Consider the following 24,114-nt stretch of genomic DNA (forward strand, 5'->3'; position numbering starts at 1 on the left):
AATATCTACCTGCTTAGCCAGAGAAGTACAGAACATGAGGCACTATCCCCAGTGCTGAACTTAGCACCTATATTAAACATACCCCAAAATATGTAGAATGGTGCTTAAAAATTAATAATAAAGGTAAATCATATAACAGAAGACCTCGGTTCGATGCCTGGGTCAGGAAGATCCTCTGGAGAAGGGAATGCCTCCCACTCCAGTATTCTTGCCTGGAGAATTCCATGGACAGAGGAGCCTGGTGTGCTACAGTCCATGGGGTCACCAAGTGTCAGACACAACTGAGTGTCTTTCACTTTCATATAATGTAACAATCATTCTTGCTCAATACTTTTATTTAATCTTGGAAAAGGAAATTAACAGCCAATATCAAATTCATCTGTGATACAAGAGATTGTTGTTGCAATTTAATTGCCAAGTCATGCTTGACCCTTTTGCAGACTGTAGCCTTCCAAGCTCCTCTGTCCATGGGATTTTCCAGGCAAGAGTACTGGAGTGGGGTGCCACTGCCTTCTCCAGTACTCTTGCCTGGAAAATCCCATGGACAGAGGAGCCTGGTTGGCTCCAGTCCATGGGGTCGCTAAGAGTCGGACACAACTGAGCGACTTCACTTTCACTTTTCCCTACCGACCCAGGGATCAGTTGCGTCTCCTCCACTGGCAGGCAGATTCTTTCACACTGTGCCACCAAGGAAGCCCAAAACCATGGTATGATCCTACAAAGGAATGCCACTGTAGCCATTAAAAAGATAGCACAGAAATACTGACTGATGTGGGGAAATGTGTGCCCTACGTTATATACAAAAACTGGTATTAAAATAAAAACAGTATTATATTAATAGAAATAAGCTAGTCACAAAAGGACAAATACCACACAATTCCACTTGTATGAGGTATCTGAAACAGTCCATCATAGAAGCAGAGAGTAGACTGGTGGTTGCCAGCAACTGGTGCAGAGGGGAAAGTAGGACGTTGCTTTTCAGCAGATATAAAGTTTATTATGCAACATGAGTAAGTTATAGAGATCTGTTGTAGTTAACAGTAACGTATCGTTCACCTAAAAGTTCATTAAGAGGGTAGATCTCAGTAATGTATAACAATGCCAATTTTCTAAAATGATGCAATGAATGAAAAGGATTAGAAGCAATTTGAAAGATGAAAAGAGCAGTATGTACAGCAATAACTCACTGTGTATGTGTAAGTGTGCCACATGCGCAAACACACCAAAGTGTTAGCTGCATTGTTGATCGGTGGGACAGCAAAGGACTTATTTTCTTCCTCTTATTCCTCTGTATTTCCTCAAGTTATGTACTTAATGCAAGCTATGCTCACTTTCTCCCCCAGGAGCCACATCAGTACCCAGTTCTTCCCTACTGCTGCTGCTGCTGCTGCTAAGTCGCTTCAGTCGTGTCCGACTGTGTGACCCCATAGACGGCAGCCCACCAGGCTCCCCCGTCTCTGGGATTCTCCGGGCAAGAACACTGGAGTGGGTTGCCATTTCCTTCTCCAATGCATGAAAGTGAAAAGTGAAAGTGAAGTTGCTGAGTCATGTCCAACTCTTAGCGAGCCCATGAACTGCAGCCTACCAGGCTCCTCTATCCATGGATTTTCCAGGCGAGAATACTGGAGTGGGGTGCCATTGCCTTCTCTATCTTCCCTGCTATTAAGAATCAAATCCAGAGTAGTGATCATTTCTCCTTACCAAGGGGACACAAAGCAAAGTGATATAGAATACAGTTCTCATGTTTAAAGTTGTAAAGTAGTTTTTGTTGTCAGAAGAGCATGGAGAAAAGCCAAGGATTTGTAAATTATACTTAACAAGTGAAGGAGGAAACTCCCCATAAAAGAGGTATACCATGACTCTATGTCGAAACCACTTAAGAACTTTAAAAATACCTAGAGTCTAGCGAATAGGACTGCCCAGCCTGAGCATCTGGATTTTGTTTAACTCTCCTGCAGCCATAGTTAAAAATCACTACCTTAGAGCAAGTAACTTATCACTACAGACTCAAAAAAATAATAAATCAACCTCAATAAATATAAGGCTGACATGGTGGGAAAATAGCAATTTGGGAGATTCTGCTGTAAATAAAAAGTAAAATAATCAGATCTTCAACAAATCTTTCAGTTCCCTAAAGACTGAGCCACCAGCTCTGTAGCCGTGAGGGTGGGTGTGGGTGTCTAGCCATCAGGGTGTGTGTGTGTGTGTGTGTGTGTGTGTGTGTGTGCATGCTCTTTGTGACCTCGTGGACTATAGCCCCCCAGGCTCTTCTGTCCTTGGAATTTTCCAGGGAAGAATACTGGAGCAGGTTGCCATTTCCTACTCCAGGGGATCTTCCCAGCCCAGGAATCAAACCTGCATCTCTTGCATCTTCAGCATTGGCAGGTCACCAATAATTATGCACAAATGCAGAATAATTTCTTATAATTAAATGTATTTATTTTTAATTGAAGGATAATTGCTCTACAACATTGTGTTGGTTTCTGCCAAATATCAACACAAATCAGCCATAGATATATCTGTGGCCCCTCCCTCCCCATCCCACCCCTCTAGGTTGTTACAGAACCCTGGTTTGAGTTCCCCGAGTCACAGCAAATTCCCATTGGCTATCTATTTTACCTATCATAATGCATAGGTTTCCAAGCAGAATAACAATTTTTAATCTTTGTTTATTTCATGAGCTATTCATCAGCTATTCAGTCAGTGATCATTTCTTATGCACTGAATTTTTTTATCTGACCATTTCTCCCCTGTCAGTGTCAACTCTTTCAACTATGACTTACCATTTTACCCCTGTAAACATTGCATCTTTATATTCAAAAAGCTTTAGCAGATCTGATTGAAAAGCAACTGTCAGTCCAAGACCAGCCTTCCCTTTGGCCCAGGTCTCTTCAGAACTCTTAGTAACACACTACAACTGCCGAAGGTCCAGGCTCTAGACTCCTGCATCCTACTACACATACAAATGCCAACTCTTTCAATAGTACCTTTTCAACCTTGCCACAGAGGTTCCTTCAAATTTCAGCAGCACCAATTGGTTATAATTCATTCAGTTTTCCAGGTCGGGCAGCCTGCAATTCTTGGATGGCCTCGCCACACAATAGCATCAAGCACTTAAACCACACAGAAAACCCCACCTCAAATAGTAATTTCTTAGACTTGAATCTCCTGCCACAGCACAACATAGGTCTGAGAGGGATCCCTATAGCAGGGAAGTCCATGTATAGCCTTTGAGAATGTCTGAATAAGTCTGGCCTTCAGGTTGTTGGCTGGTGTGTGTGTGCTAAGTCTCTTCAGTCGTGTCCGACTCTTTGTGATCCTATAGACTGTAGCCCACCAGGCTCCCTTGTCCACGGGATTCTCCAGGCAAGAAAACTAGAGTGGGTTGCCATGCCCTCCTCCAGGGGATCGTCCCAACCCAGGATTGAACCCGAGTCTCCCACATCTCCTGAACTGGCAGGCAGGTTCTTTACCACTAGTGTCACCTGGGAAGCCCCCTGTTAGGTAGGTAGGGAGTTCTTAAAACAACACACAACAAATGGTGATGAGGTACACACTTACCCCAAAAAGGTGGCATTGAATAAATGCTACACTGAAACCATAACTGCACAGCAAATCCACTGTTTCATCTAGATACAAAACCTACAGTTCTCCAAAATGACACAGAATAAGAAAGAAAAGAATAGAGAGTAAGACTTAGTAGTTCATATCCCTAAAACTCAACTGGGAATCTTATTCAGTATACAGATTTCTTCTATACAAATGCTGGCGGAAAAATATTCAAAGCTATTATTATTATCAGAGCTTCCCTAGTAGCTCAGCTGGTAAGGAATCTGCCTGCAATGCAGGAGACCCTGGTTCAATTCCTGGGTCAGGAAGATCCCCTGGAGAAGGGATAGGCTACCCACTCCAGTATTCTTGGGCTTCCTCTGTAGCTCAGGTGGTAAAGAATCTGCCTGTAAGGTGGGAAACCTGGGTTTTTATTATAACATTCCCAAATTAAAGACACAGAAAAGTCTACCAACAGGCAAACAGATAAGCAAATCATGGTGGGTCCAAACAAAGGGATACTCAGCAATTAGAAGGAAGCTACTGTTGATGTACCTAACAAGAAGGAGAAATGGCAGATACTACTTTGAGTAGAAGAAGCCAGACACAAGATATGTTGCCTGATTCCCTATAGACAAAACTAATGTTTGGTGGCTGAAAGCAGAGAATGGTGGCCTACAGAGCAAAGGTGGGAAGAAGGGACTCCAAAGGCAGAGGAAGGAACCTATGGAGTGACAGAAATGTTCCAGATCTTAGTTATGATTCTGGTGGCTCCATTCATTGGCTTCCTGGTGGTTCAGATGGTAAAGAATCCACCTGCAATGCAGGACACCCGGGTTCGATCCTTGGGTTGGGAAGATACCCAAGAGAAGGGACTGGCTACCCACTCCACTATTCCTGCCTGGAGAATCTCATGAACAGAGGAGTCTGGAAGGCTACAGTCCATGGGATCGAAGAGTCGGACAGAACTGAGTGACTAACACTTCCACTTCTTCCATTTATTGTTTGTTAACTATGGCTCAATAAAATTGATTTTAGAAGAAAAGAAACTTAATTAACTCTCATCCCACCAACATTAAAAAATGTCCCTTCCCCTAAATTCTGATTCCATAGACCTGCATTGAAACCTGGGGCTGACATTTTTAACAAGTGCATAAATGTTCTGATGCTAGTGGTCAGATCAACACCTTTGGACTGGGCAACCTGGGATGGGATCAAGCTATGCTCTCTACGAGCAGAAACATATCTAGACAGGTGTGAGTAAATGACCAAGAAGGAAAACCCTGGAATAAGTAAATTCAAAACCTGAACTTGCCAAGTGGTAGTCTGGTCCTTCCAAAGATAAACAAGAACTCTCAGAGCCAGCCAAGTTCAATGATAAAGCACATTTTAAAAGTCAATCTCTGGCTCTCTGTTTAAATCCCATCATTAGAGGATTATAGTTGAACTATGGCTCTCCATTAAATTCTGTTAAATGCTAACATGTGACCTAAATACTTGTAATTCAAGCCAAAAGAAAGATTACTGGGAAAAATATCCTCAACTTGTACATGATCAAACTCCCTTTAAATATAATGACTTAAATGGTTGCCTAACATTGAGTCTTGCTTTAGGGTTTAACATTCAGTTTAAAATTCTGACCCTGGCTATCATTATTCCATTTAAGCAGTAATGAAATGAACCTGTAAGAAGTGGTTATTATTTGATCTTGTGATTACAGTTAGGCTCACAGGCTGTAACTAGCGGGGGTGGAAATCATTCTACAGTCATTTCCAAAACACTCTTAAGAACTCTTGCTCTTATTTTTCAAACTGCAAGTCACCATCCACTTAACGGGCCAAGAAATCAACTTGATCTCAACCAGAATTTGTAGAACAATGAAATTTAACAGAATAAAGAAAATTCAGAGCACACCTCACAAGATAAAGGTAACCCTTATAAAGGCAAAAACTGTGGGTCAGTCAAAAAGAGTCTAAAAGTCAGTGATGTAAACTAAAGCTCTGCCCAGTGACACAAAAGGCGTATTTCAAGCACTCAGTTTAATACATGTCATTTGCTAAACTTTAACATACTCACAAAAATAATTTGCCCAAGTGATACAAGATGACAACACTGATAACAAAACATAACGTCACCTTGCCTTAACAATAGAGAGTGTCCAGAATCATGGTTCAGAGTGGCCTTTCTTTAAAATCTCTCAGAGCCCTAAATCAAAACACCTCAGTAACTGCATTCAAGACAGTATCTGTTTACATTGCAATAAGTTGTGTAAGCTTCTGGCACTATCTTGGTTTGTCAATTTGTTCTCAAGAAGGAAATTTTTAAAAAGTCAAATAGAACCTGGTTTTCTGAAGGGGAATCAGGGTTGGCTGCCAGGTTTCATCTCAGAAACCACCTGCTAAGAACCTCCGGAGCCCCAGGACCTACGAGGAGCCTATGGTGCAAGCCTACAGGGAACTTGGAAGGGAAAGGCCCTGGGACGAGTGTTGCTCGACTACTTAGTGAGTGATGGTCACCCAGTCATGTCTGACTCTGTGACTCCGTGGACTGCAGCCCGCCAGGCTCCTCTGTCCATGCAATTCTCCAGGCAGGAATACTGGAGTGGGTTGCCATGTCCTTCTCCAGGGGCTTGACTACTTAGGAATCACCTAAAAATGGAGTCAGGGTCCTCAACAGAGGGGACACAAAGCCACTGAATAGACATGGCAAATATCCCTGGCACATCTATGGTGTGAGGTGAGTGAGGAAGACCATTCCCAATTCAAAGCAAATATTTTTGGAGCATAAGATGAAATGATAAAATGATAGATGTTAAAAAGTATTCTCTGAATGCAGAAGACCCCTTTGGTTCCTTCCAGAGACATGGCCTGGGAAGCCTTTGGTACAGAATAACCTCTAGTCCCAGACTAAACTCTAAACCCTAAAGAAGCTTAGATCCAGCCCAAGACAGGCTGTTTCGCTGATGTCAGTCTACATACAGCCTGAGTCATGAAAATTGCTGGTCATGCCATCTGGAGAAGACAATGACTCATCAGTTGCTCCATTAGGGGAAAACTGGAGTCAAGTTTTCAGTAAAAGGACAAAGCAACTGATGTTCTGTTAGTCTGATGGCTCTAAAACACAAAGTCATCATTGATCTCTGTTTTTGACTTAATGTAGGTGTCAGATGCTGTGGCTAGTATCATCCAATAGAAATCTTTTCCCCAAACTTTATTTAAAATTATAAGACCTTAAGATCCATCATCCTCACTGTGCCTCTCCTGACCCAAGTGGGTACTACCCACCCGAACCATGCTGACATGCAGAGTTCCCAGGTCTTAGCTCAACAAGCCTCCTCCTATAGGAAGTATTTCTGGGTTAGTTGTCCCTCCACATTCCTGTTTCCATAGTACAGTTTTTTGGTCCGGCTCCCCAACCAGGCAGGGACTGGACAGGGACACGGTGTTCATCACATAAAAGGGATTCAAATATATGGAGAAAACCTGAGCATTTTTCCAAGCACCAGTTAGCCATACAATCAAAACAAAACCTATTCCCTGCTCTCCAGGTTTGTGCAAGGAAAACATATGGCTGGGATAAGACAGAAGGTGAGGGCGAGGTAACAGAGGAGAAAGTATAGCCTGTGGGCCAGGATTAAACTATAAACAGATATTTGAGAAAACTCAAGCAGAATCAAGATGCATTTTATTGCATTTACTTCTGTGTGATTTAACACGTCACTTTTTGTACAAATTATATTTTTTATTGAAACACTATTTTTAATGTATTAATATTATTTTTAATGTACAGGGGCACTGAACAGTTAATTTTACATGCAGTTTTAATGACAAAATTGCAAAACTGCATAATTTCGCTTAACTTTATTCAAATTCTAGGAGGGGTTGTTATTATCCCCTCAGTTTAAAAAACTGAGGCACAGAGAAGTTGACATACCCTTGGACAAAAGCCAAGGGGAAGCAGCAGACACACAGATCACTGAGAGCACGGACACTGCTCCTGTTCCCCCATGGACTGACTGACAGAGCAAGGCTCGAAAGATGAACTGCCAGTAAAGGCCTGAGATGTTAGGTCTGATGGTCATTTTCGTGGAAGCTGAGCAAAGTCCCAGTTATCATCAGGGAATAAAAAGACACTCCTACACCTCCAAGTAACCTCTGTTATTTGATGTTCCCCCACCCCACCTTTCCAGTACAACAGCAACCCTGAGTGCTCAAGTAATCTCCAGGGGATGGCCCTGCCCTGCTAACTCTGTGCCCCCTCAGCTCCTGCTTCATCCTCCCTTTCCAGGACAGCTGATGACTTATTTGTCACCTCCAGCTACTGTTGCCACTGCTGCCCCCACTGCAGAAGAGAAGGCACCGTTCACGTGCTGGGAACAGCATCCTGATGCCTCAAGCTCAAACTGATTTACCAGCTCTCTCCTTGAATTACTCTTCAGACTAATCCATCCCTTTTTGGAATGCTCTCACCTTTCTTCTGCCCCAACTGCGAAAACAAAATTTCTTTCTTGCACCTGCAGAGAGAGGTCAAGCTCCACCTTTCCCTAATTTCCTGACTACCCATTATATCTGCTCTGTTTTGCTGGACTTTGGCCCACTTACTTCTCTCAACTACCTGCTCTCTTCCTATAATCTGGAAGAAATTCCATTTGCAAATCTCTTCTACAATAATTTTTTTCTCCTCACTCACCCCTGCTGCCCCCTATTCCAGTTTATTAAGAGTTCTGTCTCCTCACAGACTCTCCCAAGATGAGACAAGGGGCGCTCTGCAATTTCACCTACCTTGATGGACTACCTGATGGCTGAATAGTGGAATGTGCTTAGTCCCTCAGTTGTGTCCGACTCTTTGCGACCCCATGGACTGTATAGCCTGCCAGGCTACTCTGTCCATGGGGATTCTCCAGGCAAGAATATTGGAGTGGGTTGTCATGCCCTCCTCCAGACGATCTTTTCAACCCAGGTCTCCCGCACTCCCAGCAGATCCTTTATCATCTGAGCTACCAGGGAAGCTACACCAGGGTTTAACTACACTGCTCTGCAATACCTGGGGCTGGGACACTAATTTTTCTCCAGACTCACACCAAGTACACAGCAAGTGAAACAGCCTTCCCTTGACTTTCATTAAATGGGAGCCTTTTTCCTGACCTTTAATAAACATTCCATACCTTTCTTTTTTTTCCTTCAGAGGGGCATGTTCCTCCTAACCTATTTGAAAAAGAAGAAAAAGAAAGAAAAGAAAACGACATCCAGTTGATACAGAGACTGCAATTACTTAGAATCCTATGGCACAGATATATGGCTTTTGTTGGCGTCTGAACCTGACATTTTTACAGCCCCACAACCTTAAAAGAATTAAAAAATGGATGTATTCAGCTATAAAAGAGGCTCTAGCTCTCCGTGAGGTTTGTTTAATCTATGTTCCTCGCTGTCTGTGAACTTACTTTTCCTCAAACCCCTAAAATTCTGTATAAAAGAGCAGACAAGGCCTTGAAAGTCCCCGGACTGGACCTCACTCAGAGAATAGGGTAAATGAATACCTGAAAAACACTCAATCTAATTTTTTTGGGGCCAAGATACTTGGCACGCAAGAACTTACTTTCCTGACAGATCTAAGAATGGAATCTATGCCTCTTGCATTGGGAACTCAAGAATCTCAGCCACTGGACCACCAGGGAATTTCCTGAATTTAATTGCTGCAGATCAGATTTTTTATTGGCACTCTCACATATTTAATGAAGAGCACTGTCTTCCAAGAGTTGCATAAATGTTAATGTTATTAATATTCAAATAATGTCTGACAGCACCAAAAAAGACTTTGGAGATTTTCTAGTAACCCAGCTGGGGAAACTCAAGCTATAGGTGCCTTACCCACCTACGGAGCCATGTATTAGCCTTAAAAAAAAAAAAAAAAAAGTCCCCTCCCGCCCCAAACCAGCACACAGCCATAGACGGGCACACACAGTCACAGATGCATAGGCATGGAAACAGACACCCACGAACTCAGATGCACAGACAGACACATAGACGCAGATGCTAATTCCCCACAGTACAGCGTATGTACCAAGAAATGGTCTTACCTGAAGAATGAAATCTTACTGTAGTATCTCCCAAAAATACTTTGTATTCACTGCCCCCACCCACCAATTCTGTGCTGGGCTCTGCTCAAGGATGGGATCATTCGGATGCTCAGCATGAGACGCTTCAGGTGCTGAAGGAACTTCGGTTTTTATAACCCACAGAGGCTCACCAAAATTGTATAACCACCCCACCTAGCCAGAAATGCTTCTACTTTGTATTACACAACAGCCACCACCTGGTTACAAACTGTTACTGCATGCCTCCAGTATGGTCTGTTTACCATCAATCTGTAGCAGGTTTCTATGTGGCAGGCTGGATACCATTGTGAAAACCAAGCAACTGCTGGGATTACATTTCTCAAACTTACACAAATAAGGAAAATTAAAACCTATCTTTCCAATCCCTTCCACTCAGATGAACAAGTCCACCCACACTGCTTTATGCTCAGTGAAAAGGGAGATTAATTTTACTCCTTTTTTGGGGGGGGTCATTTTTCATTTCCCCAATCAGGGGCCCACAGACAACTGTTTCCAAAACTCAAAGACTTTCAGAGATTAAAAATATATCTGAAGGTATGATTTCTTCATTAAATGACAGGCAGAGCCAACAATAACTGTTACATTGAAAGCTAACTTCTGGGGCCCAGCTGGATGTGGCACCTGTTATATGCACTCCCAGCTGCAGAGGCCCCACCAGACAGTGGAAGTGCTCATGAAGACACAGAAAGGGGCAGATATACACTGAAAGGGAAGAAGCTGCACCTGCAATCAGACTTTGTCCTTTCCAGTCCTGACCTATGAAAGGACTGCCAAAACCTGGGCAATGGGTACCTCATCTCTGCTGTGAGAGGACAAATACTAGCCTTCATCTTGCCAACACCACTGTACTTCCCAAATTCAAACGGAACACCAAGAAACTCAGATGAGAAACAGCCAGACAGAAGATGCATCTTGGAAGACGAGATCCCTGAGATAAAAGCAGAAGAAGGAGCAGGACAACTTCTGGAGTGAAAAGCAGCATTAAGTGTTACTTATTCATGAGTAATCTTAAGGAAATCAGCAATGAACATAAGAGGAAGATGCCAGTGGACTAGGGGAGAAGCTATAGCAGAAGCCAGAGGGATGGCTGGAAGCCAAGTACTTCAACTGTTCAGGGGCAAGAGATCACAACTACAAGTGCCCAAAACACAGGTGACATGTGACACATTCAACCCACCAGGCAACATGCCCAGGTAGTCCCTTGCTCCAAGGTGAGCTCCAAGGGTCTAGCCTATGGAAAAAATACTCAAGTCTCAGTATCCTGAATACAAGAACTATAATCAGGATGTTCTGTGAAGAAAAGCTTCAGAAAGGTTCCAATGGAGGAACCAAAAGAAAATTTCAATTTGGAAAAAAGGAGCAAAGAAAGAAAAAAGACAGTTGAATATAAACACAGGAAACAGGATCAAACAATTACATAAAGAAAATGGTCTAAGACCAAGAAACAACAAGCTGGGGTGGGGAAGAATTATGAGGAAACAAAAAGCACAGAATTAGTTTAGAAGCAACAAAGAGAAGTGAAACTGCATAAAACAGCAGAAAAATGAAAGGTAAAGGACAAGCCTGAGAAACTCCTAGATGTGGAAAAAGCCAGAAAAGCAATAACAGTTCAGAGATGAGTACCATGGAGGGGGAAAAAGCAAAGAGCAAAGTCAAGACATGAATAATCCAGTGCTTCTTAAATGGACTTAAAAACAAAAAACAAAGAAGCCAGTCATGCTGTAGGATTCCATTTATATGAAATGTCCAGAACAGACAAATCTATAGAAACAGGAAGATTAGCGGTTGCCTGGGGCTGGGGTAGAAATAGGGGACAGGATGAGAGTGATTTAATGGGTTTGGGATTTATTTATAGGATGAAGAAAATTTCTAAACTTGATTGTCGTGATGGTTGCCCAAGGCTGATTCACCAGAAGCCACTGAACTGTACATTTTAAATGGGAGAACTTTACGGTTTCTGATTTATACCTCAATAAAAATTTTTTTTCTAAAGAACAATGAAGAGGACTTCCCTGGCAGTCCAGTGGTTAAGAATCTGCCTTCTAATACATGAGATGCAAGTTTGATCCCTGGTCAGGGAACTAAAATCCCACAGGCCATGGGGCAACTAAACCTTGGCATCACAATGAAAAGATCCTGCATGCTGCCCCCAGGCTCCAGAGCCCTTGTGTCACAACTAGAGAAGCCCCAAATGCCGCAAAGAAGACCCACATGCCACAACAAAGTTCCCTAGTGCTGCAACTAAGATCTGACGCAGCCAAATAAACAATGAAACAAAGATACAAAAGATACAGGAAAAAATCACAACTAATTCTGAGATTAAGAAAAATCTGAGTACAGAGATGGGCACACCAAGCTTCCCAGGTGGCTCAGTGGTAAAGAAACTGCCTGCCAACGCAGGACGAAAGAGATGTGTGTTCTCAATCCCCAGGTCGGGAAGATCCCCTGGAATAGGAAATGGCAACCCACTCCAGTATCCTTGACTGGAAAATTCCACGGACAGAGGAATCTGACGAGTCACAGAGTCAGACATGACTGAGTACATACATACACGGGCACACTAGAGTCACTAAAAAGTCAAGAGAAGAAATTAAACTTCAACATATCCTGGCAAAATAATTTAGCTATGGGATGAAACAGACACACTCGGAGTTGGAGAAAATGTTTGGTTTACTTAAATGGTAGCAATAATTAAGATTAGCCCCAGGATTTTCCAAGGCAGTAATAAACACCAGAAGTTGAAAGAAAATACAGATCTGTAAAAGCTGCAGAAAAAGGTTTCCCAAAGAATTTTATAATCAAACAAGTTGTCCTTTGTGTGTTAAAGCCAAAAACTTCAGAAATGCATGAAATAGAAAATCAAAGCCTGGGGCTATATTCTAGCCAGATAAGAAGCAAAATTCAGAGAGGTCTCTAGTAAACAAGACTACTAACAATGTATGGTAGCCAAAACCATCAAAATTAGAACATAAACCCAGGATATCAAATTATTCTCTAAGCATATACTGAAAGTGAAAGTATTAGTCACTCAGTCATATCTAACTCTGCAACCCTATGCACCACAGGTCTCCAGAATCCTCTGTCCATGGAATTCTCCAGGCAAGAATACTGGAGTGGGTAGCCCTTCCCTTCTCCAGGGGATCTTCCAACCTAGAGATCGAACCCAGGTCTCCAGCACTGCAAGCAGATTCTTTACCATCTGAGCCACTACATGAGTTAAAAATGTAATTAAAAACAAAGCAGAGTGAACAAGAGTACGTTATTAAAGACTAAACACAGAAAAATGATGAAGCCCTTCCAAACAGACAGGAATGGGAAAAATATCATTAGATTTCAGCTATGACAACTGAAGAAAGTTGTTTTCCATTTATTTTTTAATTTAAAAGAAACGATTATTAGAATTTGAAGACTAAAACTACACCTGTAAATCAAATTCATTTCATTAAAAATATTCCCTGTTTTCTCAAAAAATAAACGCCTAAGATAGACCTTAAAAATGAAACAAGGGGAATTCCCTGGCTATCCCATGGTTAAAAAATGAAACAAAAATAGACCCTGTGCTCTTTTTTAAAAGTTCAGGATTTATAAGGGCTCAAACTGAAGGGACTTCAAAGAAATTGTGCATCAATTTGGAAATCAGTGGCGTGGCTGCCCTGTCACATTCTAGGTCCCTTGATTAATGGCTCTGAGGGCAAAGGCTATAAGAGGTGGCAGAAGGACTTTCTCGGACGTTCAGTGGGTATAACTCCAAGCTTCCACAGGACACTTGGGTTCAAACCCTGGTTTACTTAAACAGTAGCAATAACTGAGATTAGCCCCTGGATCTTCTGATAAATGTCAGAAGTTGAAAGAAAACAGAGATCTGTAAAGAGCTGGAGAAGAGAGTTTCCCAAAGAATTTTATAATCAGTGGGAACTAAGAACATGTGGTCCTGGAGAAGTCTCTTGAGAGTCTCTTGGAAAGGAAGGAGATCAAACCAGTTGATCTTAAAAGGAAACCAACCCTGAATACTCTTTGGAAGGACTGATGCTGAAGCTGAAGCTCCAAAACTTTGGCCACCTGAAGCAACCAGTTGACTCACTGGAAAAGACCCTGATGCTGGGAAAGGTCGAAGGCAGGAGAAGAGGGCAACAGAGAATGAGATGGTTGGATGGCATCACCGATTCAATGGACATGAACTTGGGCAAACTCTGGGAGATGGTGAGGGACAGGGAAGCCTGGCGTGCTGTAGTCCATGTGGTCCAAAGAGTCAGACACCAACTTGGCAACTGAACAACAACAATAATTGTTATTTTTAAATGTCAGACACAATGGAATTCATGCCAGAAAGTATTAAAGGGGAGAAAAAGGATCATTTTACATTGCTAAATTATAAAATTAACAATAGAAGTATATTAATTTTTATGTTATGAACATTATTTCATTGAAATAAGGTCCATAATATTTATCAATACAGAAGAATGACTAACATTTTATAAACATACCTATTGGTCTCCAAGAAGATAGGAGGCAAGAGGGTCGAGGGGAAACGAGCACAGACTTGATCTCCATGTTAATTCTATTGTCCATCAATTAGAGAATCTGACCAATATAATGAATAAGGCTAATATAGTAAGTATCCAACTTTGCACACCACAGGAAGTAGAGCTTTATTTTCAAAGCTAAGAAGCATTAGTGAAAACTGACCACCATGACAGATGAAAATTTCAACCTCCACAAAAAGAACGCTTCTCATTGTTTGATCATAATGTTAAAAACAGATTTAAAAGAATTATCAACCAAGAAAACTTAAGAACTTCAAAATTTTCTGCCTTTCTCCCAAATATGTTAGTTCAAAGGTGAAACTAAGATTGTTAAAAAATATCCTTACAATTAAAAAAAGAATAAGCAACAAAATACTCTAAAGAAAGTTAAAAATAAAGAGAGGAAGAGAAAATAGCTAGGAAATAAGCAACAGAGTTGATAAGTTTGATAAACACATCCAAGAGGGCTCTTAAACAAGCCTTTTGGCACTTCCCAGATGGCGCAGTGATAAAGGATCTGCCTGCCAATGCAGGAGACACAAGAGACACAAGTTTGATCCCTGAATCTGGAAGATTTCCAGGAGTAAGAAATGGCAACCCACTCCAATATTCTTGCCTGGAAAACTCCATGGAAAGAGAGGCCTGGTGGGCTCAGCCCACAGGATTGCAAAGAGTCGGACATGGCTGAGCATGCACGCACAAGGCCAAGGCAGATAGAGACCCTCCATTCAAAAACACACTGGGCTCAGATGCATATGCTACAGAGACCCCAGTCCTGGTGCATCATCCCTCTGCAACTGGGAAACCCAAGGCATTTCCCAGGCAAATGCCTTCCAGTATAAGGAAGTTTCTTTCTATGCTACTCTGTGCCAAAGCACTGGTAAAGGATGACAAGCCTGTCAATCATTTTAGAATCTAAGCATAAGCCTGACTCCACATTTGACAAAGCACAAGAGAAGGAAAAAAGCTAGTATTACATTTCATATCAACAGGCAAAAGGGAGAAAACCATTAAGATCCAAAAAGAAAATCAGAAACCAAAAAGGTATTTAATAAAGCTCAAAATCAATTTTCAAATGAAATCTGTCATGCATTCCAATATAGAAGAAAAATGTTTTCTTCTTGATTTTGATTCCTCAAAAAGAATCCTTATCTCATGCCAAAACCAACGAGATACTTTCTCTGAAAAATCCAGCAAGGTCATATTAAAGCCAAAAACAGAAGGGAGTGTGATGTCTCCATTAGAAAAGACTGTTCTGGAAGTTCTAATTCAGTATGAAAGGATTTTAAAGTTCAAACAGCAGAAAAGAAGGGGACTTCCACGTTAAGTCCACTAGTTAAGACTTCACTGCCAATGCAGAGGGTGCTGGTTCAATCCCTGGTTGGGAAGCTAAGATTCCACGTGCCTCACTGGCAAAAAAACCAAACGAACAAACAAAAAAACCCCGAACATAAAACAGAAGCAATGTTGCAACAAATTCAACAGAGACTTTTAAAATGGTCCACATCAAAAAAAATCTTTAAAAATAAAAATAAAAAAAGGAAGACAAAAGAATTATTCACAGATCTGTCTACAGAGAAAATGAGTTACAGGGGTGAGGGGGAGCACTGGAACCTGATGCTTCAAAAAAGCAGCCATTTACAAATGAACAAAGGGAAACCTCACCCGATGGACTGGCGTCACCTCAAAGGATAACGCTCTCTTAAAGTACTGCATACACACACATGCAAGCAGGCTAAGAAAGCAAAAGATGACACCAAGTTCTTTACAGTGGTTATCTCTGTAAAGTGTGATTATAATTGTTTTTACTTTGTGGAAAAAGTTTTAATTTAAGCTTTAGTTTTGTCCCTCCCAATGCATTAGAAGGCAAAATTAGTAGTAGCTCAATACTTAGCACCTATATATGGTTAGTAAATCTAGGACCAAAATTAGGCAAAACAACCAAAAGGCTTTAAACATGGCCAAATACTGGAAGAAAAAAAAAAGTGTAATTCTTCAGAAATAATTATGTATTTGAAAATATCTAATTTGATTAAAGTAATCGCTGATTTATATTTTTCCTTTAAGGACAAATGTAAATTCTTTTTTTAAACCTTACGCATTTGGTAATTATCTATTTCTGCCTTTCCAGATAAATGTTACATATTGACATTTCAGCGTCCCTGTTTTTGTAAAACTGAGTAAAACAACAAAGAAGGTTTATAATTATCAACTGGACAAAACTACTGTGATCCTGGTAATAAGATTAACTGAGGCAGAGGGGGCAGTAAGTACGTAAGTGTTTGTACTCAGTCATGTTCAGACTCTTTGCAACCCTTTGGACTGCAGCCCGCCAGGCTCCTCTGTTCATGAGATTTTTCAGGCAAGGATACTGAAGTGGGTTGCCATTTCCGAGAATTCTCCAGGGCATCTTCCTAACCCAGGGATCAAACCTGTGTCTCCTGCAACTCCTGCACTGCAGGCAGATTCTTTATCCTGAGCCATCCAGGGAGAGGGGGAGGGAATTCCGTAAACACTAAAAGGAAATACATTAACAGCACCCTCCAGTGTTGCAAGCGCTTCCCTGGTGGCTCAGATGGTAAAAAGTCTGCCTGCAGGGCAGGAGACGGGGGTTTGATCCCTGTGTCAGAAGATCCCCTGGAGAAGGAAATGGCTATCCACTCCAGAATTCTTGCCTGGAGAATCCCATGGACAGAGGAGCCTGGCAGGCTACAGTCTATGGGGCTGCAAAGAGTCGGACACGACTAAGCAACTTCATTTTCTAGTGTTATAAGACAAACTAAAAAATATGAAAATTATTTTATTAATATTCTAGAAAACTTCACATAAAAAGTAGACAAAACTAAACTACATTTTAACTTCATATCCAATTTATTTCTGACTATGTATTGTTTTGATTCACATGGCAACTTCTTTACTTCATTAGAAGTGTCAAGAGACTACCAGGTGTTTGTGAGTCTGCTGCCATTCAATTAATAATTAAACTAATAAAAAGCCTTGATTTTAAGTTGAACACACAACCAACTAAATTCAGGCAACACTTCCCAGCCTCCCTTGCAGCTAGAGGTGGCCATGTGATTATGTTTGGCTAATGGGATGGGAGTTGAAATAAACATGTGCTCCTTTCCCTTTTCCCACTGACTGAAGCAAACATCCTGAGCCATGTGAATGAATCAGTACTCTAGAAATGGTGAAACTATAAGAAAAAAAGGAGTCAGATTATGTGAAAAGCTATTTCATATTTGTGTATATTCAAACAGCCAAAACTATACCCCATCTCCAAAAAACAACAAAACATGCGTAAAAGAAAATCTGATAAGACAACATATTTAGAGTAAGCCCAGCTACTAAATTTTCAGTAGGAAATAAACCAGTACATATTTCAAACCTGACTGAATGCTACTCTCCAGAGATGGATCACAATAAAGAATACACATTTGCATGAGGTGAATAAATTCACTGTTTCCCTTGACTACCAAAGGCTTCACTGGCAGACACTTAAACGCTGGCCTTTCATACATAATCTCAGAGCACAACTCGGAAGAATTCAGCAATAAAGGTAAAAATAAACTTTTTCCACTCTGAAAGTAAATCCATAGTGAAGACCACATCCTTCAAACTGAAGATTCACATCACGGTGTGTTGTCGTCAGAACGTTGGCATGGAATACAAGGGGTGGGAAGACAGAACTCACTGAGCATCCAGAAGCCCATGCCATACAACATGCACAATTGTTCAGACCATGAATGATGGTGTAAGTGGAGGAAAACCATTATCCCGTGGGCCTCAGCTGTCTTCCTCTGTAAAATAAGGATGTTGGTCTAAATCTGTGGTTTCTGCACTTTTTCTGTTAGTAATGAAATAAGCATCCTCAAATTCAAAGCTAGGAGGGGGAGTGGTTTACATAAGTAGGTAGATGATGTTATTAAAATGAGGACTTGATACTCTTTACTGTAAAGTTTTAGTGCACACTTTCCAGAATACCAAAAAAAATGTCCACCAGTATATCAAAGATTCCATAACTATACGAACTTTGCTGAGAGCAGCAAGAAAAGTACATTTACAAGCTTTCTAGCAGCAGCAGCCTGCAAATGTTATGCTGCACTACACCATCATTATTTAGTTACCCTAACACAATGTTGATTTTGAATTAAGGGGGGACTTCCTCGGCAGTACAGTTATTAACACTCTGCCTTCCAATGTGGAGGCATGGGTTCAATCCTTGGTCAGGGAATTGAGATCCCACATGCCTGCTCAGTACGGGCAAGTAAATAAATAAGTAGAACAAAGAACCATTTAAAAATTTTATTTTAAAAAATGGGGGGGAGGCAGTGGGGAGAACATGCAAGACCAAGGAAAGCAAAAATATCAACTACTTTAATCTAAAAATATAATCCGTTTTTAAATTTAATTCTTTGGGTTAAAAAAACATGACATTCCTATTACAATGGCTAAAACAAAAAGAAACTGCTAACACCAAATGCTAATAAGGACACAGAGTAACTGGAACTCTCATACAATTCTGATGGGTTTGTTAAAATGGCACAGTCTCTAAAATCCAGCAATATACTCCTGGGTATCTTATTAGCAATATACTCCAGAGAAATGACAACTTATGCTCAAACAAAGTCTGTAACATAAATGTTTATAGTGGTTTATAATAGCCCACACCGGGAAACAACATTCACCTTTGACTAGTGAATGAATAAAACCATGGCACATGCCAATTAAAATGCGATATCATTTCACACCTATCAGATAATGCAGGAATAAAAGAGTTTAATAATAACAAGTGTTAGCGATGCTGCTGATAAACAGGAATTTTCCCACCATTGCCAGAAATGTATATTAGTTGAAATACTTAGGAGAATAATTTGGTAACATCTAGCAGGTTGAACTGGAGAAGGCAATGGCACCCCACTCCAGTACTCTTGCCTGGAAAATCCCATGGGCGGAGGAGCCTGGTGGGCTGCAGTCTAGGGGTTGCTAAGACTTGGACATGACTGAGCAACTTCACTTTCACTCACTGGAGAAGGAAATGGCAACCCACTCCAGTGTTCTTGCCTGGAGAATCCCAGGGACGGAGGAGCCTGGTGGGCTGCCGTCCATGGGGTTGCACAGAGTCGGACACGACTGAAGCGACTTAGCAGCAGCAGCAACAGCAGTAGGTTGAAGATGTGTGTGCCCTATGATCCAGCAATGACACTTCTCCCCCATTTTACCAGTATGCAACCAACACATCAATAGGACAATATAAAAATAAGTGCTGGTGTGTTTAAACAGCAGAATAAAACAGAGCAGTTAAAACAAGTGAACTCTAACTACTTGGATCAACATGGCTTGAAAACACACTTGAATGAGTGAGTAGGCTGCAGAAAATGTATCACACGAAATCTTTTATTATGATTATAGGTTTTTAATCAGTCAATATTATATGTGGGCTTATGGATATAGAAACATGTGATATAAAAGTAAAAATGTGGACTGCAAAGTTACCTATAGGAGAGAAAGAGGGAGAGAGATTAGGATATAAAAAGGGTATTTAAAATGTCTTATATTCTTATTAAAAAAAAACCCTAAAGCAAAGATAACATTTATTTATTAGATTGAGGTATGTGACATATGAGGGTTCATTCTTTCAATTTCTTTCTATTTGAAATGTCCCAATTAAAAACTAATTTTTAACAAATAATCTCTAGAAGTATACACAAAACACAGACAAAAAAGCTGGGATCAGACAGGAGTCTTTCCCTGTCTGTCTTCATGTACTTTCTGAATTTTGTTCCATGTATATCCACTATTTTTAATTACAAATAAATTTGATGTACTCTTCACCTCCAAGGGGGAAAAAGAAAACTAAAGTATTTTCATTTTGGATAAAGAAATGCCACGAATGGAGATTCTAGCCCAGACTTGCCATGAATGAGCTCTGTCATCTTGGGAGGTGATTTAATCCACCCTTCTCCAAGTGCTGTGCCACTTCTAAAATCCTACTTTCTGTGAAAACACCTCTCCATAAATGGGAGATCAGAAGTTCTAAGTATACCAGCAAGGAGCAATAAGCAGTTTTCCTGCAACCCTGGGTGGAAAACTTTTAGAATCTGTTATAACAGGTCCACAAAGACCATCTGCAGTGATTGCCTCATGTCCTCTGTGGAAAACCGTGGGTAGAGATGTACACAGATATTCACTGTTACTCAACACTCAATGAGGCAGGAAGTTGAGGGAGCACTTATCTGATGACTTATTTTCTTATTGAACTAAAAAGTGGAGGTCACGGTGAAAAGTAAGAAGGCCAAGGATGAAATCTGGGAAAGGGATGAGTAAAATGACTGACAAAGGAAAAAAAAGTCAAGGATCTGAGTCCAAAACTTAGAAATATGTAAAGAAAGTCATCATGCTAGCCAATTTCTCTCTAGCAGAGTGCAACTAACAACAAAAAAAAGACAGAAAAGTTACATAAGTAGGACTGCACCACGGACAAAAGCTGGCAAGTTATACAGCCAGTTCAGAGAATGAGAAAACCAAGGTGTTGTTGAGATGAGAGTCACATGACTCCCTGGAGTCCACAGCAGGTAAGACAGATTGGGAAGCCTAGAGGAAGCCAGAGAGCACCCAAGTACCCAACGATCAAGGACCACTGGAGGAGAAGGAATGAGCACGAAGGACAGGATGTTTGTAGAAGGGAGATTCTCCAAACTCAAGGTTCCAAAGTATCATCTGGGAGATAACAAGGCCCAAGAAAGCTTAAGTGAACTGGATGTAAAACTCCCTGGAAAAGATAGTGTGAAGGAACACAAGGTTGGAAGACTGGATGAGCCAACAACTTAGAGATGATGCACAGTGCAAAGAAACAGAGCAAGGCAGGAGCCAACATCCAAGGCCACATAATGGCCAAGAAGTTTATAGATGATGGCAAAAAAGTAAAGGGAGAATGGTATCAATGACTGGTATGAACTTCAGACAGACAAGCATTATGGCTAGAGAATACAGCCAGCTATTCTCACTACCTGGAACACTGCATCTAGAGAATTCCTACTCATACTTCAGATCTCTGTTTAAATGATCAATTTCTCAGCAATTCCTCTGCAGTATCCTCAAAAGCCAAATTAAACTGTTCATCTCCCTTCACTGTTCCCTTCAAGGCAATGACACAACTCATACCAATTCTTTACACAAATTGATGCTATTCCTGAGTTCATACAGCAAGGAATCCACATTTTCCTGAATCTATTTGGTTCCTAAGTTTGGACTAGCAAAATAAAAGATTTCAGAAAGGGAAGGGTATACCCAAGAATCTATCCAGAACTGCCAGGTCAGGAAGGCAGGTTCTCTAACAAACTGGTTTTAGGACACCTTAGCCATACACACTCAAAAGTAGTTCACTTGGTAAGAATTTCTAACATATTAAGATTCCTTTTTTATTTTAATGTGATTCTCACTATACTGCTGATGGGAATATAATTCTGTGCAATTTTTCTTATGATAATATGAGAAACCCAAAAGTGTATAAATAAAATTTACTCAACAAACCATATAACTACTAAATATTTTTTTTCTTTTTTAAGATACTTATTAATTTATTTGGCTGCATTGGGTCTTAGTTGCAGTGTGCAGGCTCTCTAGTTGCATGCTTGCCACAACTAGAGAAACCCCACATGTAGCAAGAAATAGTGAAATAAATAAATTTTTTTTAATAATTTTTTTTCTACTTCTCAGGCTAGGGAATATATGGATTAACATCTAGAAATACTGCCTATAAACTGATCTAATTTTGGTGGCTCAGTAACATTTTTGGACAATGGGAAAACTCTACCCTTGACAGGAAAAAAATGAGAAAGGGGAAGCTGATAGAAACATCCTAAACTGTGAGTACATTTACTCAGTCCTTCAGTGGAAGTGGCCTCCATTATGAAATACTCAAAAATCCAAAAGCTTAGAACCTGACAACTCAGTAGTAGATAAAGTAATGTGGTCTTGAGCTGTGCCACCCAATGCCACCAGCCCCATGTGACTATTGAGACCTGAGACCTGGTCAGCCCAACTGAGAATAATAATGAAGTGATAATGATAATTACTAATAATAATCAATTTTATAACATTTTATAAAATATGTTACTAAAATAAATTTTACCTGTTTTTAACTTTATTCACCATAGCTACCAGAAAATTATGTATGTGACTTCCATTATAATTGTATCAGACAGCACCAGTCTAACAAAGTGGGTATTACTAATAATAAAATATGACCAAGGTTAAAAAAAGCAGGTATCATGCAAAAAAGTAAATGCTATTACATAGTACATAACCAGTACATAGTACATAACCAGTATGTAATCAGATTCATTCAAAGAGTATGTTCTGACACCTTTCTATAAATACACATGTACACAACATGGGAGTCTTAATCCAAATATCAAAGCAAATCCTATATCATGTCCTATATAATCAACTTTGCAGCCTGCACTGTGATAGATGGGAACAAGTCCTTCACCTCATTTCTCACTCAGCACTGAGAGGGGGAAGGGGAAGACCAAAGCTGAAATCCATGTGGTAACAAGCACAAGCTGAAAGGCCAAAAGAGGAGTCAGGAGCTCTTCTTAAGAGGCTCAGAACCAGAATAAATCTAAATAAAAACACAGGGTCCATCCAAGGGTAAACTCTACTCAAACCTAGAGGGGTTTTTTTTTTTTTGCGGGAGCTGTGCTGGGTCTTCCCTGCTCGAGCCTGGCTTTTCTCTAGTGGTGGTGAGCGGGGCTCCTCTCTAGTTGCAGGGCTCGAGTTTCTCATTGTGGTGGCTTCTCCTGTTGCAGAGAAGGGGCTCTAGGATGCACAGGCTTTAGCGGCCATGATGCATGGGCTCAGCAGTTGTCCTCAGGCTCTAGAGCACAGGCTCAACAGTTGTGGTGCAGGGGCTTAGCTGTTCCTCGGCTTGTGGGATCTGGAATCGAACCCGCGTCTCTGGCACTGGCAGGCAGATTTTTTTTTTTTTTACCACTGAGCCACCAAGGAGACCCCAAAGGGGCTTTATAATTAATAAATTGTAGGTTCAGGTTCTACTTGGCTAACCTAAAACAAAATACTTGTATTTAAAAGGAATTAACATCGGAGGGAATGGGACAAATTTACGGTCAATACCAAACAAGAAGTCAGCAAACAACTTAAGCAATTTATATGTCTTAATCCAACACTAACATGTTGATTTTAAAATATATCCAACTGAAAAGACCACAGCTGTTCTAATATGCTTGGAATGTCTTTCGTATAACCATTACATAACTCTTTCATCTTCCTTCTTTCCCTTTCTCATGCAAGCTCTGGAATCATCATCAGTGTTTATATAGTTTTTTGAAACTACTCAACTTCTCTCATAAATATTTAATTCTCTTGTTGCCACTGACTGAACTATTAATATAAACAACACAGCATTTCTATATGACGTTTTTAGTCATGAGATAATAGGACACTGATGTCAACAGCATGAAGAGTTTGTAAACCAAAAATACCAGAACTACCAGACACAGTGAGGTCTCTCAGAAATCAGCCTCCAATAAAACAGAAATTTCCCTTCCCTGCTCAGTTTTTCATTCGGTATATTTATCCGAGACCCTCCAGATCTGTGGTAGTCAAATCAATTCCTAAAATGCACATAAATCAGCATCCAGTCTGCAGGCTCCAGGGACCGGGCAGAGCTGTTGTTCTCAGCCATGAACACCCAGGCAGCGAACTGTCACCTGTATGCTCTTGATAACAATAATGAAAAGTACTATTAAGCCTTTGCTTTTTCTTAGCTTAGTGAGAGCTCCATATTTTAGCATCTGTACTGATAATCTCAAAAAGAATGGAATAAACCAACTGTTCAGCTAGCTTCCTGAACCACAACTATCTTAGCACTGAGATGGAAATTAAGAGTACACGTGAAGCAAC

The 24,114-nt window shown here is 40.7% G+C and overlaps 1 protein-coding gene across 2 annotated transcripts in view; it reads right to left on the minus strand.

The window, feature by feature from the left end:
* SLC23A2 (solute carrier family 23 member 2) overlaps nucleotides 1–24,114 on the minus strand; it is a 138,169-nt gene that overhangs the window by 93,068 nt on the left and 20,987 nt on the right. The window contains exon 1 of one of the 2 annotated variants that reach the window (XM_012188662.5): nucleotides 9,626–23,248. The exons of the other annotated variant lie outside the window; for it this stretch is intronic. The gene's annotated coding sequence lies outside the window, so the exon portion shown is untranslated. Of the gene's footprint in view, nucleotides 1–9,625; nucleotides 23,249–24,114 lie in introns of those variants that run through there. 2 annotated transcript variants of the gene reach the window in all.

The sequence above is a fragment of the Ovis aries genome, chromosome 13, assembly GCF_016772045.2.
Source record: "Ovis aries strain OAR_USU_Benz2616 breed Rambouillet chromosome 13, ARS-UI_Ramb_v3.0, whole genome shotgun sequence".
Taxonomy (NCBI): domain Eukaryota; kingdom Metazoa; phylum Chordata; class Mammalia; order Artiodactyla; family Bovidae; genus Ovis; species Ovis aries.